The sequence below is a fragment of the Hyla sarda genome, chromosome 4 (assembly GCF_029499605.1).
Source record: "Hyla sarda isolate aHylSar1 chromosome 4, aHylSar1.hap1, whole genome shotgun sequence".
Lineage (NCBI taxonomy): Eukaryota > Metazoa > Chordata > Amphibia > Anura > Hylidae > Hyla > Hyla sarda.
Window position 1 is genome coordinate 365,151,036 of NC_079192.1, and position 12,873 is coordinate 365,163,908.

Below are 12,873 nucleotides of genomic sequence, written 5' to 3' on the forward strand. Positions count from 1 at the left end.
AATCACTCCGAGGTCCAACATTTTCTTAACTTCCTCTGATATAGCTAGTCTACGAGCTTCTGGGACCCGGTAAGGTTTCAAATTGACCTTTACCCCCATGCTTTATGACGTTGGTACGCCCTGGCAATTCAGAAAACACATCATTATTTCTCTGTATGAACTCCGGGGTCTCCTGTTTCTGCGACTTTGACAGGGACTCAGACACATACACATCTGGGGCCTTACTATGGGGTATGCCCACTGCAGTCAGGGTCTCCCTGTCCTTCCATGGCTTAATTAAGTTAACGTGGCACAACTGTTCCGGCTTACATTTATCTGGTTGGTACACCTTGTAATTCACATTTCCCACCTTTTCAATGATTTCATAAGGCCCTTGCCACTTGGCCAGGAATTTACTTTCTACAGTAGGTACCAAAACTAATACCCGATCACCTGGGTTGAAGCTTCTTATTTTGGCTGACCTATTATACACTCTGCTTTGAGCTTCCTGGGCTAACTGGAGAAATCCTATCTTGCATCTGAGAAATGTGTTCGATCACACTCCTTTGGGGTGTGGACTCTTGCTCTCAGGTTTCTTTGGCAATGTCAAGGAGACCCCATGGACGTCTACCATAAACTAGCTCAAAGGGATAAAAACCTGTGGATGCCTGGGGAACTTCGCGGATTGAAAACATTAAATAAGGCAAAAGACAGTCCCAGTCCTTCCCATCCTTCCCAACCACCTTTTTTTAACATACTCTTTAGCGTCTTATTAAATCTCTCCACAAGACCGTCAGTTTGGGGGTGATATACTGATGTACGCAAATGTTTGATGTTAAGCAACTTACATAACTCCCTTGTGACCTTGGACATAAAGGGGGTCCCTTGATCAGTAAGGATCTCTTTTGGAATGCCAGCACGGGAAAACACATGGAACAGCTCTTTGGCAATAAGCTTGGAGGAGGTATTTCGTAAAGGTATGGCCTCAGGGTAACGTGGGTAATATATATATTAATAATAAGCTAGATCCTTCTACCATTAATGTTAAGTATCAGATGTTTTTCATCTTATGTATATGCTTTAATAATAATTATCTCTTTTATTTTATTGCTTACTGCCAAATAAAAGTCCTAAAAAGATCTCAGCTTGTTCTTCCACTATATTACATGTATATAAAATACACAATCCCCTCACCCACAGAAAGAAAGGGGTCAATGGGAAGATTATTTATATGCACACATGGGGGATCATCTTTTTACGGTCTGATTATTACTGCATATTAATACCCTAATACTGTATAAGAATTTATATTTACAAGATTATAAGCATCACTGCTAATGTGTGCTAAGTTATTTATACTATCACACACTCCATATTATTATATTACCAGATCAACACATCTCTCCATATTATGAAAAAAGACATTATATGGCAAAGTTATCTACACTGTAACAATTAAAAACACAAAATAGTCCGTTACCTATCATAGTGTTCCTAAGATGCATATTATGTGAAAAGTCCATCCAGTGTCATAATAAAATAAAAAATAGATGTAAACATTGGATGCAATGATAATTCAAAACAATAAACCTTAATCTAGGGTCCATTGATGACTCAATGAAGGGGATATTGCTTATGTCACGATGCCGGCTGGCAGGAGGTGGATCCTCTGTGCCAGAGAGGGATTGGCGTGGACCGTGCTAGTGGACCGGTTCTAAGTCACTACTGGTTTTCACCAGAGCCCGCCGCAAAGAGGGATGGTCTTGCTGCGGCGGTAGTGACCAGGTCGTATCCACTAGCAACGGCTCAACCTCTCTGACTGCTGAAGATAGGCGCGGTACAAGGGAGTAGACAGAAGCAAGGTCGGACGTAGCAGAAGGTCGGGGCAGGCAGCAAGGATCGTAGTCAGGGGCAACGGCAGGAGGTCTGGAACACAGGCTAGGAACACACAAGGAAACGCTTTCACTGGCACAATGGCAACAAGATCCGGCGAGGGAGTGCAGGGGAAGTGAGGTATAAATAGGGAGTGCACAGGTGAACACACTAATTAGAACCACTGCGCCAATCAGCGGCGCAGTGGCCCTTTAAATCGCAGAGACCCGGCGCGCGCGCGCCCTAGGGAGCGGGGCCGCGCGCGCCGGGACAGGACCGACGGAGAGCGAGTCAGGTATGGGAGCCGGGGTGCGCATCGCGAGCGGGCGCCACCCGCATCGCGAATCGCATCCCGGCTGGAGGCGGTATCGCAGCGCACCGGGTCAGTGGATCTGACCGGAGCGCTGCAGTAGCGAGAGTGTAGCGAGCGCTCCGGGGAGGAGCGGGGACCCGGAGCGCTCGGCGTAACAGTACCCCCCCCCTTGGGTCTCCCCCTCTTCTTAGAGCCTGAGAACCTGAGGAGCAGACTTTTGTCTAGGATATTGTCCTCAGGTTCCCAGGATCTCTCTTCAGGACCACAACCCTCCCAATCGACTAAAAAAAAAGTTTTCCCTCTGACCTTCTTGGAGGCCAGTATCTCCTTTACGGAGAAGATGTCCGAGGAGCCGGAAACACGAGTGGGAGAAACAAGTTTGGGAGAGAAACGGTTGATGATGAGTGGTTTAAGAAGAGAAACGTGAAAGGCATTAGGAATACGAAGAGAAGGAGGAAGAAGAAGTTTGTAAGAGACAGGATTAATCTGGCACAAAATTTTGAAAGGACCAAGATAGCGTGGTCCCAATTTGTAGCTAGGGACACGGAAGCGGACATATTTAGCGGAGAGCCATACCTTGTCTCCAGGAGAAAAAATGGGGGGAGCTCTTCTTTTTTTATCAGCAAACTTCTTCATGCGTGATGAAGCCTGTAAGAGAGAATTTTGGGTCTCTTTCCATATGGTGGAAAGATCACGAGATATTTCATCCACAGCGGGCAAACCAGAGGGCAAGGGAGTAGGGAGGGGGGGAAGAGGGTGACGGCCGTACACCACGAAAAATGGGGATTTGGAGGAAGATTCAGAGATTCTGAAGTTATACGAGAATTCGGCCCATGGTAGAAGATCTGCCCAGTCATCCTGGCGGGAGGAAACAAAATGCCGTAAATAATCACCCAAGACCTGGTTAATTCTTTCTACTTGCCCATTGGATTGAGGATGATATGCAGAAGAAAAGTTTAATTTAATCTTGAGTTGTTTACAGAGAGCCCTCCAGAATTTTGACACGAATTGGACGCCTCTATCCGAGACGATCTGCGTGGGCAATCCGTGAAGACGAAAAATGTGTACAAAAAATTGTTTTGCCAACTGAGGCGCTGAAGGAAGACCAGGAAGAGGGATGAAATGTGCCATTTTGGAGAATCGATCAACGACCACCCAAACAACAGTGTTGCCACGGGATGGGGGTAAGTCTGTAATAAAGTCCATACCAATCAGAGACCAAGGCTGTTCGGGGACAGGCAGAGGATGAAGAAGACCAGTGGGCTTCTGGCGAGGAGTCTTATCCCGGGCACAGACAGTGCAGGCTCGCACAAAATCCACGACATCCGTCTCCAGAGTCGGCCACCAATAGAAACGAGAGATGAGTTGCACGGATTTCTTGATGCCCGCATGACCTGCGAGATGGGAGGAGTGACCCCATTTGAGGATTCCGAGGCGTTGGCGTGGAGAAACGAAGGTCTTCCCTGGAGGAGTTTGCCTGATGGAGGCTGGAGAAGTGGAGATCAGGCAGTCAGGAGGAATGATGTGTTGCGGAGAGAGCTCTACTTCCGAGGCATCCGAGGAACGAGAGAGAGCATCGGCCCTAATGTTCTTATCGGCAGGCCGAAAGTGAATTTCAAAATTAAATCGGGCAAAGAACAGAGACCACCTGGCCTGGCGAGGATTCAGCCATTGGATAGACTGGAGATAGGAGAGGTTCTTGTGATCGGTGTAAATAATAACTGGAAATCTTGATCCCTCCAGCAGATGCCTCCATTCCTCAAGTGCTAATTTAATGGCTAGAAGCTCTCGATCCCCGATGGAGTAGTTCCTCTCCGCCGGAGAGAAGGTCCTAGAAAAAAAACCACAAGTAGCAGCATGCCCGGAAGAATTTTTTTGTAGAAGGACCGCTCCAGCTCCTACTGAGGAGGCATCAACCTCCAATAGGAAGGGTTTAGATGGGTCAGGTCTGGAGAGCACGGGAGCCGAAGAAAAGGCAGACTTGAGCTGTTTAAAGGCGTCTTCCGCTTGAGGAGGCCATGACTTAGGATTGGCATTCTTTTTGGTTAAAGCCACGATAGGAGCCACAATGGTAGAAAAATGTGGAATAAATTGTCTGTAATAATTGGCGAACCCCAAAAAACGTTGGATAGCACGGAGTCCGGAAGGGCGTGGCCAATCTAAGACGGCAGAGAGTTTGTCTGGATCCATTTGTAGTCCCTGGCCAGAGACCAAGTATCCTAGGAAAGGAAGAGATTGGCATTCAAACAGACATTTCTCCATCTTGGCATAAAGTTGATTGTCACGAAGTCTCTGAAGAACCATACGGACATGCTGGCGGTGTTCTTCTAGATTGGCAGAAGGGCATGACCAGATACTCAAAGTGTCCATCTCTAGTGTTAAATGCCGTTTTCCATTCATCCCCCTCTCTGATGCGGATGAGATTATAAGCACCTCTTAAGTCCAGTTTGGTAAAGATGTGGGCACCTTGGAGGCGATCAAAGAGTTCAGAGATGAGAGGTAGGGGGTAGCGGTTCTTTATCGTGATTTTATTAAGACCGCGGTAGTCAATGCAAGGATGTAGGGAGCCATCTTTTTTGGACACAAAGAAAAATCCGGCTCCGGCAGGAGAGGAGGATTTGCGGATAAAGCCCTTTTTTAAATTTTCCTGGATGTACTCAGACATAGCAAGAGTCTCTGGGGCAGAGAGAGGATAAATTCTGCCCCGGGGTGGAGTAGTGCCCGGGAGGAGGTCAATAGGACAGTCATAAGGCCTGTGAGGAGGTAGAGTCTCAGCTTGTTTTTTGCAAAAAACATCCGCAAAGTCCATATAGGCCTTAGGGAGACCGGTTACAGGGGGAACCCCAGAGTCACGGCAAGGAGTACTGGGAACCGGTTTAAGGCAGTCCTTGAAACAAGAGGGGCCCCAACTCTTGATCTCTCCAGTGGACCAATCCAGGGTTGGGGAATGGTGTTGAAGCCAGGGTAGTCCAAGGAGAATTTCGGAAGTGCAATTGGGGAGGACCAAAAACTCAATTTTCTCGTGATGAGGTCCGATGCACATTAGGAGGGGCTCCGTGCGGAGACGTATGGTACAGTCCAATCTTTCATTGTTAACACAATTGATGTAGAGGGGTCTGGCGAGACTGGTCACCGGGATGTTGAACCTGTTGATGAGAGAGGCCAGAATAAAATTTCCTGCAGATCCGGAATCCAAGAAGGCCATAGTAGAGAAGGAGAAGGTAGAGGCAGATATCCGCACAGGCACAGTAAGACGTGGAGAAGCAGAGTTGACATCAAGGACTGTCTCATCTTTGTGCGGAGTCAGCGTACGTCTTTCCAGGCGAGGAGGACGGATAGGACAATCCTTCAGGAAGTGTTCGGTACCGGCACAGTACAGGCAGAGATTCTCCATGCGGCGTCGTGTCCTCTCTTGAGGTGTCAGGCGAGAACGGTCGACCTGCATAGCCTCCACGGCGGGAGGCACAGGAACGGATTGCAGGGGACCAGAGGAGAGAGGAGCCGGGGAGAGAAAACGCCTCGTGCGAACAAAGTCCATATCCTGGCGGAGCTCCTGACGCCTTTCGGAAAAACGCATGTCAATGCGAGTGGCTAGATGAATGAGTTCATGTAGGTTAGCAGGGATTTCTCGTGCGGCCAGAACATCTTTAATGTTGCTGGATAGGCCTTTTTTAAAGGTCGCGCAGATGGCCTCATTATTCCAGGATAGTTCTGAAGCAAGAGTACGGAATTGTACGGCGTACTCGCCAACGGAAGAATTACCCTGGACCAGGTTCAACAGGGCAGTCTCAGTAGAAGAGGCTCGGGCAGGTTCCTCAAAGACACTTCAAATTTCTGAGAAGAAGGAGTGTACAGAGGCAGTGACGGGGTCATTGCGGTCCCAGAGCGGTGTGGCCCATGACAGAGCTTTTCCAGACAGAAGGCTGACTACGAAAGCCACCTTAGACCTTTCAGTAGGAAACTGGTCCGACATCATCTCCAAGTGCAGGGAACATTGGGAAAGAAAGCCACGGCAAAATTTAGAGTCCCCATCAAATTTATCCGGCAAGGATAGTCGTAGGCCTGGAGCGGCCACTCGCTGCGGAGGAGGTGCAGGAGCTGGCGGAGGAGATGATTGCTGAAGCTGTGGTAGTAGCTGCTGTAGCATCACGGTCAGTTGAGACAGCTGGTGGCCTTGTTGCTCTATCTGTTGTGACTGCTGGGCGACCACCGTGGTGAGGTCGGCGACAACTGGCAGAGGAACGTCAGCGGGATCCATGGCCGGATCTACTGTCACGATGCCGGCTGGCAGGAGGTGGATCCTCTGTGCCAGAGAGGGATTGGCGTGGACCGTGCTAGTGGACCGGTTCTAAGTCACTACTGGTTTTCACCAGAGCCCGCCGCAAAGCGGGATGGTCTTTCTGCGGCGGTAGTGACCAGGTCGTATCCACTAGCAACGGCTCAACCTCTCTGACTGCTGAAGATAGGCGCGGTACAAGGGAGTAGACAGAAGCAAGGTCGGACGTAGCAGAAGGTCGGGGCAGGCAGCAAGGATCGTAGTCAGGGGCAACGGCAGGAGGTCTGGAACACAGGCTAGGAACACACAAGGAAACGCTTTCACTGGCACAATGGCAACAAGATCCGGCGAGGGAGTGCAGGGGAAGTGAGGTATAAATAGGGAGTGCACAGGTGAACACACTAATTAGAACCACTGCGCCAATCAGCGGCGCAGTGGCCCTTTAAATCGCAGAGACCCGGCGCGCGCGCGCCCTAGGGAGCGGGGCCGCGCGCGCCGGGACAGGACCGACGGAGAGCGAGTCAGGTACGGGAGCCGGGGTGCGCATCGCGAGCGGGCGCCACCCGCATCGCGAATCGCATCCCGGCTGGAGGCGGTATCGCAGCGCACCGAGTCAGTGGATCTGACCGGAGCGCTGCAGTAGCGAGAGTGTAGCGAGCGCTCCGGGGAGGAGCGGGGACCCGGAGCGCTCGGCGTAACAGCTTATTGGCAAAATATTACTACTAATTAGTTCATTGTGACTGTGTATGCTGGTTAGCAACAAACAACATGTGATAGATCTGGTGGTGATATGCTGGGTTTTTCACCTCCCTCCATAATCGTCACTCACCTTTATTATTTCTGTAAGTAATAAAAGTTTAGTTTTAAAACTTTTTGGTGAGGGATAAGAGTGTACATAGCATGTCACAAGGGGATCAAGGTTTAGTTATCATAATTTTTTTTATTACTGTTTTTTTTTTTTTTATAACAGCAGCAGTATTTGCTATGTATTTGCTGTGTACATAGAGGGGCATTTACTAATCTTTTACTATGTAGTCTGGTTTTTACCCTGTTTTTTTCTACTTCATTTTTGACTATGTGCGACAAATTTACTAAATTGTTGCACGGCATTAATAAATTTGGCACACATAGGCAAAAGTGGGAAATTTACTTCATGTTGTAGAAAAAATAGTCTGTTCCTTTTTCCTGCTGTCTGAATAGGTTTGGCTGCTAGGTTTCCTTCTGGATCTTTTGTTTTTGAGGTTTTTTTTTTTTAGCTTTTTCACCACATCTAAATAATTCAATAACTACAGCGGTCCCTCAAGTTACAATATTAATTGGTTCCAGGACAACCATTGTATTTTGAGACCATAACTCTATGGAAACGTGGTAATTGGTTCTAAAGGCACCAAAATGTCATCAGAAATAGGAAAAAGTGACAAAGAAAAATAAGTAGATAACTAATATAGATAAAGCAAATCCTTACATATAAAAGTAATAGAGATCTGCTGGGAGCTGTAAATCACTGTCTATGTCAGTGTTTTCCAAGCATGGAGCCTCCAGCTGTTGCAAAACTATAACTCCCAGCATGCCTGGACAGCCAAAGGCTGGGAGTTGTAGTTTTGCAAAAGATGGGGCCACCCTGATTGGGAAACACTGGTCTATGTAGAGGACAGGAGCTTCTTCAGGGATCCTGTACAGTACAGGCAATGTCCCAAACAAGTAATGGAGTCGCCCTCACCTGGTGTCCAAAAGAACAGCTAACCATGATACAGGTAAAGTGTACAGAACATGTAATACCAGACACCAGTCAGTGCATAAACTTCAGTAATACAGGGGTTTTACCAGTGAATGCCCATTTTGATTGGTTGGTTCTTCCAGCCATTGACACGTTTCACAGATCTGGACGGTCTGTAGCATTGTATGTTGAGTCTGGTTTCAACTTACGATGGTCCTTAAAAAACCATTGTATGTTGAAACTATTGTATGTTGAGGCCATTGTAAGTTGAGGGATCACTGTAAATTGTAGTCATGGCTCAGAAGTGGTAAACGGCGTTTAGTGTGTGTGTGTGTTTATTACATTTTTTTAACACAGTTTTTTTCTCCCTAAATGTACTTACACTTTTTTTTTTTTTGGTTACTTCTTCTACAGATCTGTGTATCCTGGGGACTCCTTCAGATTCGGTGGACTACTTTGACGACCAGCGTTTTTCTTTGCTTGATGTTAATAAAATGGTTAACGAAGGCTTGTGGGGGAGTGTTTCTTTGTAATGAATTTTTTTTAAACCTGTTGTGTTTTTTTTATTTTACTTTACTAGACAGGCTTAGTAGTGGAAGCTGTCTTATAGACGGAGTCCATTACTAAGCCGGGCTTAGCGTTAGCCACAAAAACAGCTAGCGCTAACCCCCAATTATTACCCCGGTACCCAACACCACAGGGGTGCCGGGAAGAGCCGGTACCAACAGGCACGGAGCGTCAAAATGGCGCTCCTGGGCCTAGGCAGTAACAGGCTGGCGTTATTTAGGTTGGGGAGGGCCAGTAACAATGGTCCTCGCCCACCCTGGTAACGTCAGGCTGTTACTGTTTGGTTGGTATTTGGCTGAGAATAAAAATAGGGGAACCCTATGCGTTTTTTCAATATATTTATTTATTTAAAAAAAAAAATGCATAGGGTCCCCCCTATTTTCATTCTCAGCCAAATACCAACCAAACAGTAACAGCCTGACGTTCCCAGGGTGGGCGAGGACCATTGTTACTGGCTCTCCCCAGACTAAATAACGCCAGCCTGTTACTGCCTAGGCTCAGGAGCGCCATTTTTGACGCTCCAGGCCTGTTGGTACCGGCTCTTCCCGGCACCCCTGTGGCGTTGGGTACCGGGGTAATAATAGGGGGTTAGCGCTAGCTGTTTTTGTGGCTAACGCTAAGCCCAGGTTAGTAATGGACTCCGTCTATAAGACAGCTTCCACTAATAAGCCTGTCTAGTAAAGTAAGGAAAAAACACAACAGGTTTTAAAAAAAATTTATTACAAAAAACACTCCCCCACAAGCCCTCGTTAACCATTTTATTAAAATCAAACAAAGAAAAACGCTGGTCATCGAAGTAATCCACCGAATCCGAAGGAGTCCACAGGATACACGGATCTGAAATGAGAAAAAAAAAAAATAGGTTAGTACATTTATTATCACCTGCTCACACATCTCCCGCCCCGCACGACTACAACTGCCAGCATGCCCTTACAGTAAGGACATGCTGGGAGTTGTAGTTGTGTGGTGCAGGAGATGTGTAGGCAAGTGACAAGCTTGTCCCCTGCCCCCAGCTGCAGGACTACAACTCCCAGCATGCCCTTACAGTAAGGTGGGGCGGAGGCCGGGCACAGTGTTTCCCAACCTGGGACTTCTAGTTTTGCAACATCTGGAGGCAACCTGGTTGGGAAACACTGTTTTAGGCCAGTGTTTCCCAACCAGGGTGCCTCCAGATGTTGCAAAACTACAACTCCCAGCATGCCTGGACAGCCAAAGGCTGTCTAGGCATGCTGGGAGTTGTAGTCTTTCAACATCTGGAGGCACTCTGGTTGGGAAACACTGTTATAGGCCAGTGTTTCCTAACCAGGTTGCCTCCAGATGTTGCAAAACTACAAGTCCCAGCATGCCTGGACAGTCAAAGGCTGTCTAGGCATGCTGGGAGTTGTAGTCTTGCAACATCTGGAGGCAACCTGGTTGGGAAACACTGGCCTAAAACAGTGTTTCCCAACCAGGGTGCCTCCAGATGTTGCAAGACTACAACTCCCAGCATGCCTAGACCGCCTTTGGCTGTCCAGGCATGCTGGGAGTTGTAGTCTTGCAACATCTGGAGGCACCCTGGTTGGGAAACACTGGCCTAAAACAGTGTTTCCCAACCAGGGTGCCTCCAGATGTAGCAAAACTACAACTTCCAGCATGCCTGAACAGCCAAAGGCTGTCCAGGCATGCTGGGAGTTGTAGTCTTGCAACATCTGGAGGCACCCTGGTTTGGAAGCTTGGGCAACTTATCGGCTTGCGTAGGATCCAGCGCTGCACGACACTGCCGCGCGACACTGCCGCGCGACGATCTCCGACAGCGATCGTCGCTAGAGCCTCAGAAGGGTAAGTGAACGTCTTCGCCGGTCCCCTTCAGCTGTTTAGTTTTGCAACAGCTGGAGGACTGCAGTTTACAGACCACAAACCAGTGGTCTGCAAACTGTGGCCCTCCAGCTGTTGCAAAACTACAACTCCCAGCATGCCTGGACAGCCAATGGCTGTCCAGGAATGCTGGGAGTTGTAGTCTTGCAACATCTGGAGGCACCCTGGTTGGGAAACACAGTTTTAGGCCAGTGTTTCCCAACAAGGGTGCCTCCAGCTGTTGCAAAACTACAACTCCCAGCATGCCTGGACAGCCAAAGGGTGTCCAGGCATGCTGGGAGTTGTAGTCTTGCAACATTTGGAGGCACCCTGGTTGGGAAGCTTTTGCAACTTACCGGCTTCCGTAGGATCCAGCGCTGCACGACACTGCCGCGCGACAGTGCCGTGCGACGATCTCCGTCAGCGATCGTCGCTGGAGCCTCGGAAGGGTAAGTGAACGTTTTCGCCGGTACCCTTCAGCTGTTTAGTTTTGCAACAGCTGGAGGACTACAGTTTACAGACCACACACCAGTGGTCTGCAAACTGTGGCCCTCCAGCTGTTGCAAAACTACAACACCCAGCATGCCCTGACAGCCAAAGCCTTTGGCTCTCAGGGCAGGAGGGCAGCCTCCTCATACGGCCTCCCCGCTACACCCCCCCCCCTTGTCTCCCGCCCGCGCCGCTCAGCTCCCGCTGCTACAAGACTACAACTCCCAGCTTGTCCTCACTGTAAGGGCATGCTGGGACTTGTAGTCTTGCAACAGCAGACAGATGGAAGTTGTGTGATGCTGGCAGGTGAGAGGGGGGGGATGTAAATCACTGCAGTGTCCCGGTGGTGCAGTGAGGGTAGCGGGGAGAAAGTATGTCGGAGCCCGGGCGGCAGTAGCTTTTCCTGCTCCATGTTGGAGCTGGAGTAAATTTAGTCAATTTTTACGGCCGTTGCGACAGTTTATTGCGCAGCTGCAACTGTCTCAGTTAATAAATTCCTGACCACTGCAAGTAAAAACTGAAAACTTGCGTAAATTAAGCGGGAAATTTTTTTTTTTACTTTCTAGCTCTTGCTAGAGAAAGTCGCACAATTTATAGGGTAGGCGCAATTGCGACAATTTTGCGCCAAAAATCAGAGTTGTTCACTTTTACTTTCTTTTTTATCTGTCCTGGGCATCATGGAGACTTTTCTTTGGCCAAGACTTGTCACTGCAGAATCTGCCAGACAAACATTTTAGTCTCCTCGCTTCAGCTCCATTTTCTCTTGCATACAAACTTCATCAATACCCATCAATTGCATCATATAGCAATAGTTTGTGCTCCCATATAGCAGTAAGGCCCTCTCTGTGTCCCCATACAGTAGTTAGACACTCTCTGCGCCCCATACAGTAGTTAGGCCCCTCTGCATCCCCATATGGTAGCTAGACCCCTTCTGTGCCTCCATATAGCAGTTAGGCTCCCTCTGGGCCCCCATGCAGTAGTATGGCCTCCTCTGCGCCCCCATATGGTAGGTAGACCCCTCTTTGCCCTCCATAAAACACTTAAACCCCTTCTGTGACCCCATATAGCAGGTAGAGCCCCCCACTCCCTCTCTCCCTCCATAATTCCTATACATTTTAGTCTCCTCGCTTCAGCTCCATCCTCTCTTCTATACAAACTTCATCAATACCCATCAATATTGCCTCACATAGTAATAGTTTGTGCTTCCACATAACTGTAAGGCCTCCTCCGTGCCCCACACAGTAGTTAGGCCCCCTCTGCACTCCCATACAGTAGTTAGGCCTCCTCTGCATCCCCATATGGAAGTTAGGCCCACTCTGCATCCCAATAAGGTAAGTAGGCCCCCCTCTGTGCCCCCATACAGTAGTTAGGCCTCCTCTGCACCCCATACAGTATTTAGGCCCCTCTTTGCCCTCCATATAGTACTTAGGCCCCTTCTGTGACCCCCATATAGCAAGATGATCCCCCCCACTACCCCTCTCCCTCCATAATTGCTAGATTGCTAGGTCATAGATTTCTCTCCCCCTCCACCCTTATATTAGGTAGATAAGTAAGCAGGCTGCTCCCCCTCCTCTCCCTCCATATTAACTAGGTAGATCCCCCTCCCTTTATATAAGGTAGGTAAGCAGGGTTCTTCCCCCCTCCTTCCCTCCCTCCATCTTAGCTGGAAAAAATTTCTGCCTATTTATTTTAGGTAATTAGGCAGGCTTCTTTCCCCCACGCTCATTCCACATTAGCTAGGTAGATCTCACTGGATGTAACTGTAAGCACTTATATGTTCTGCAGATCCTGTGTAGTGTCGGTGCCTATCTGTATATGGTCAGTGTA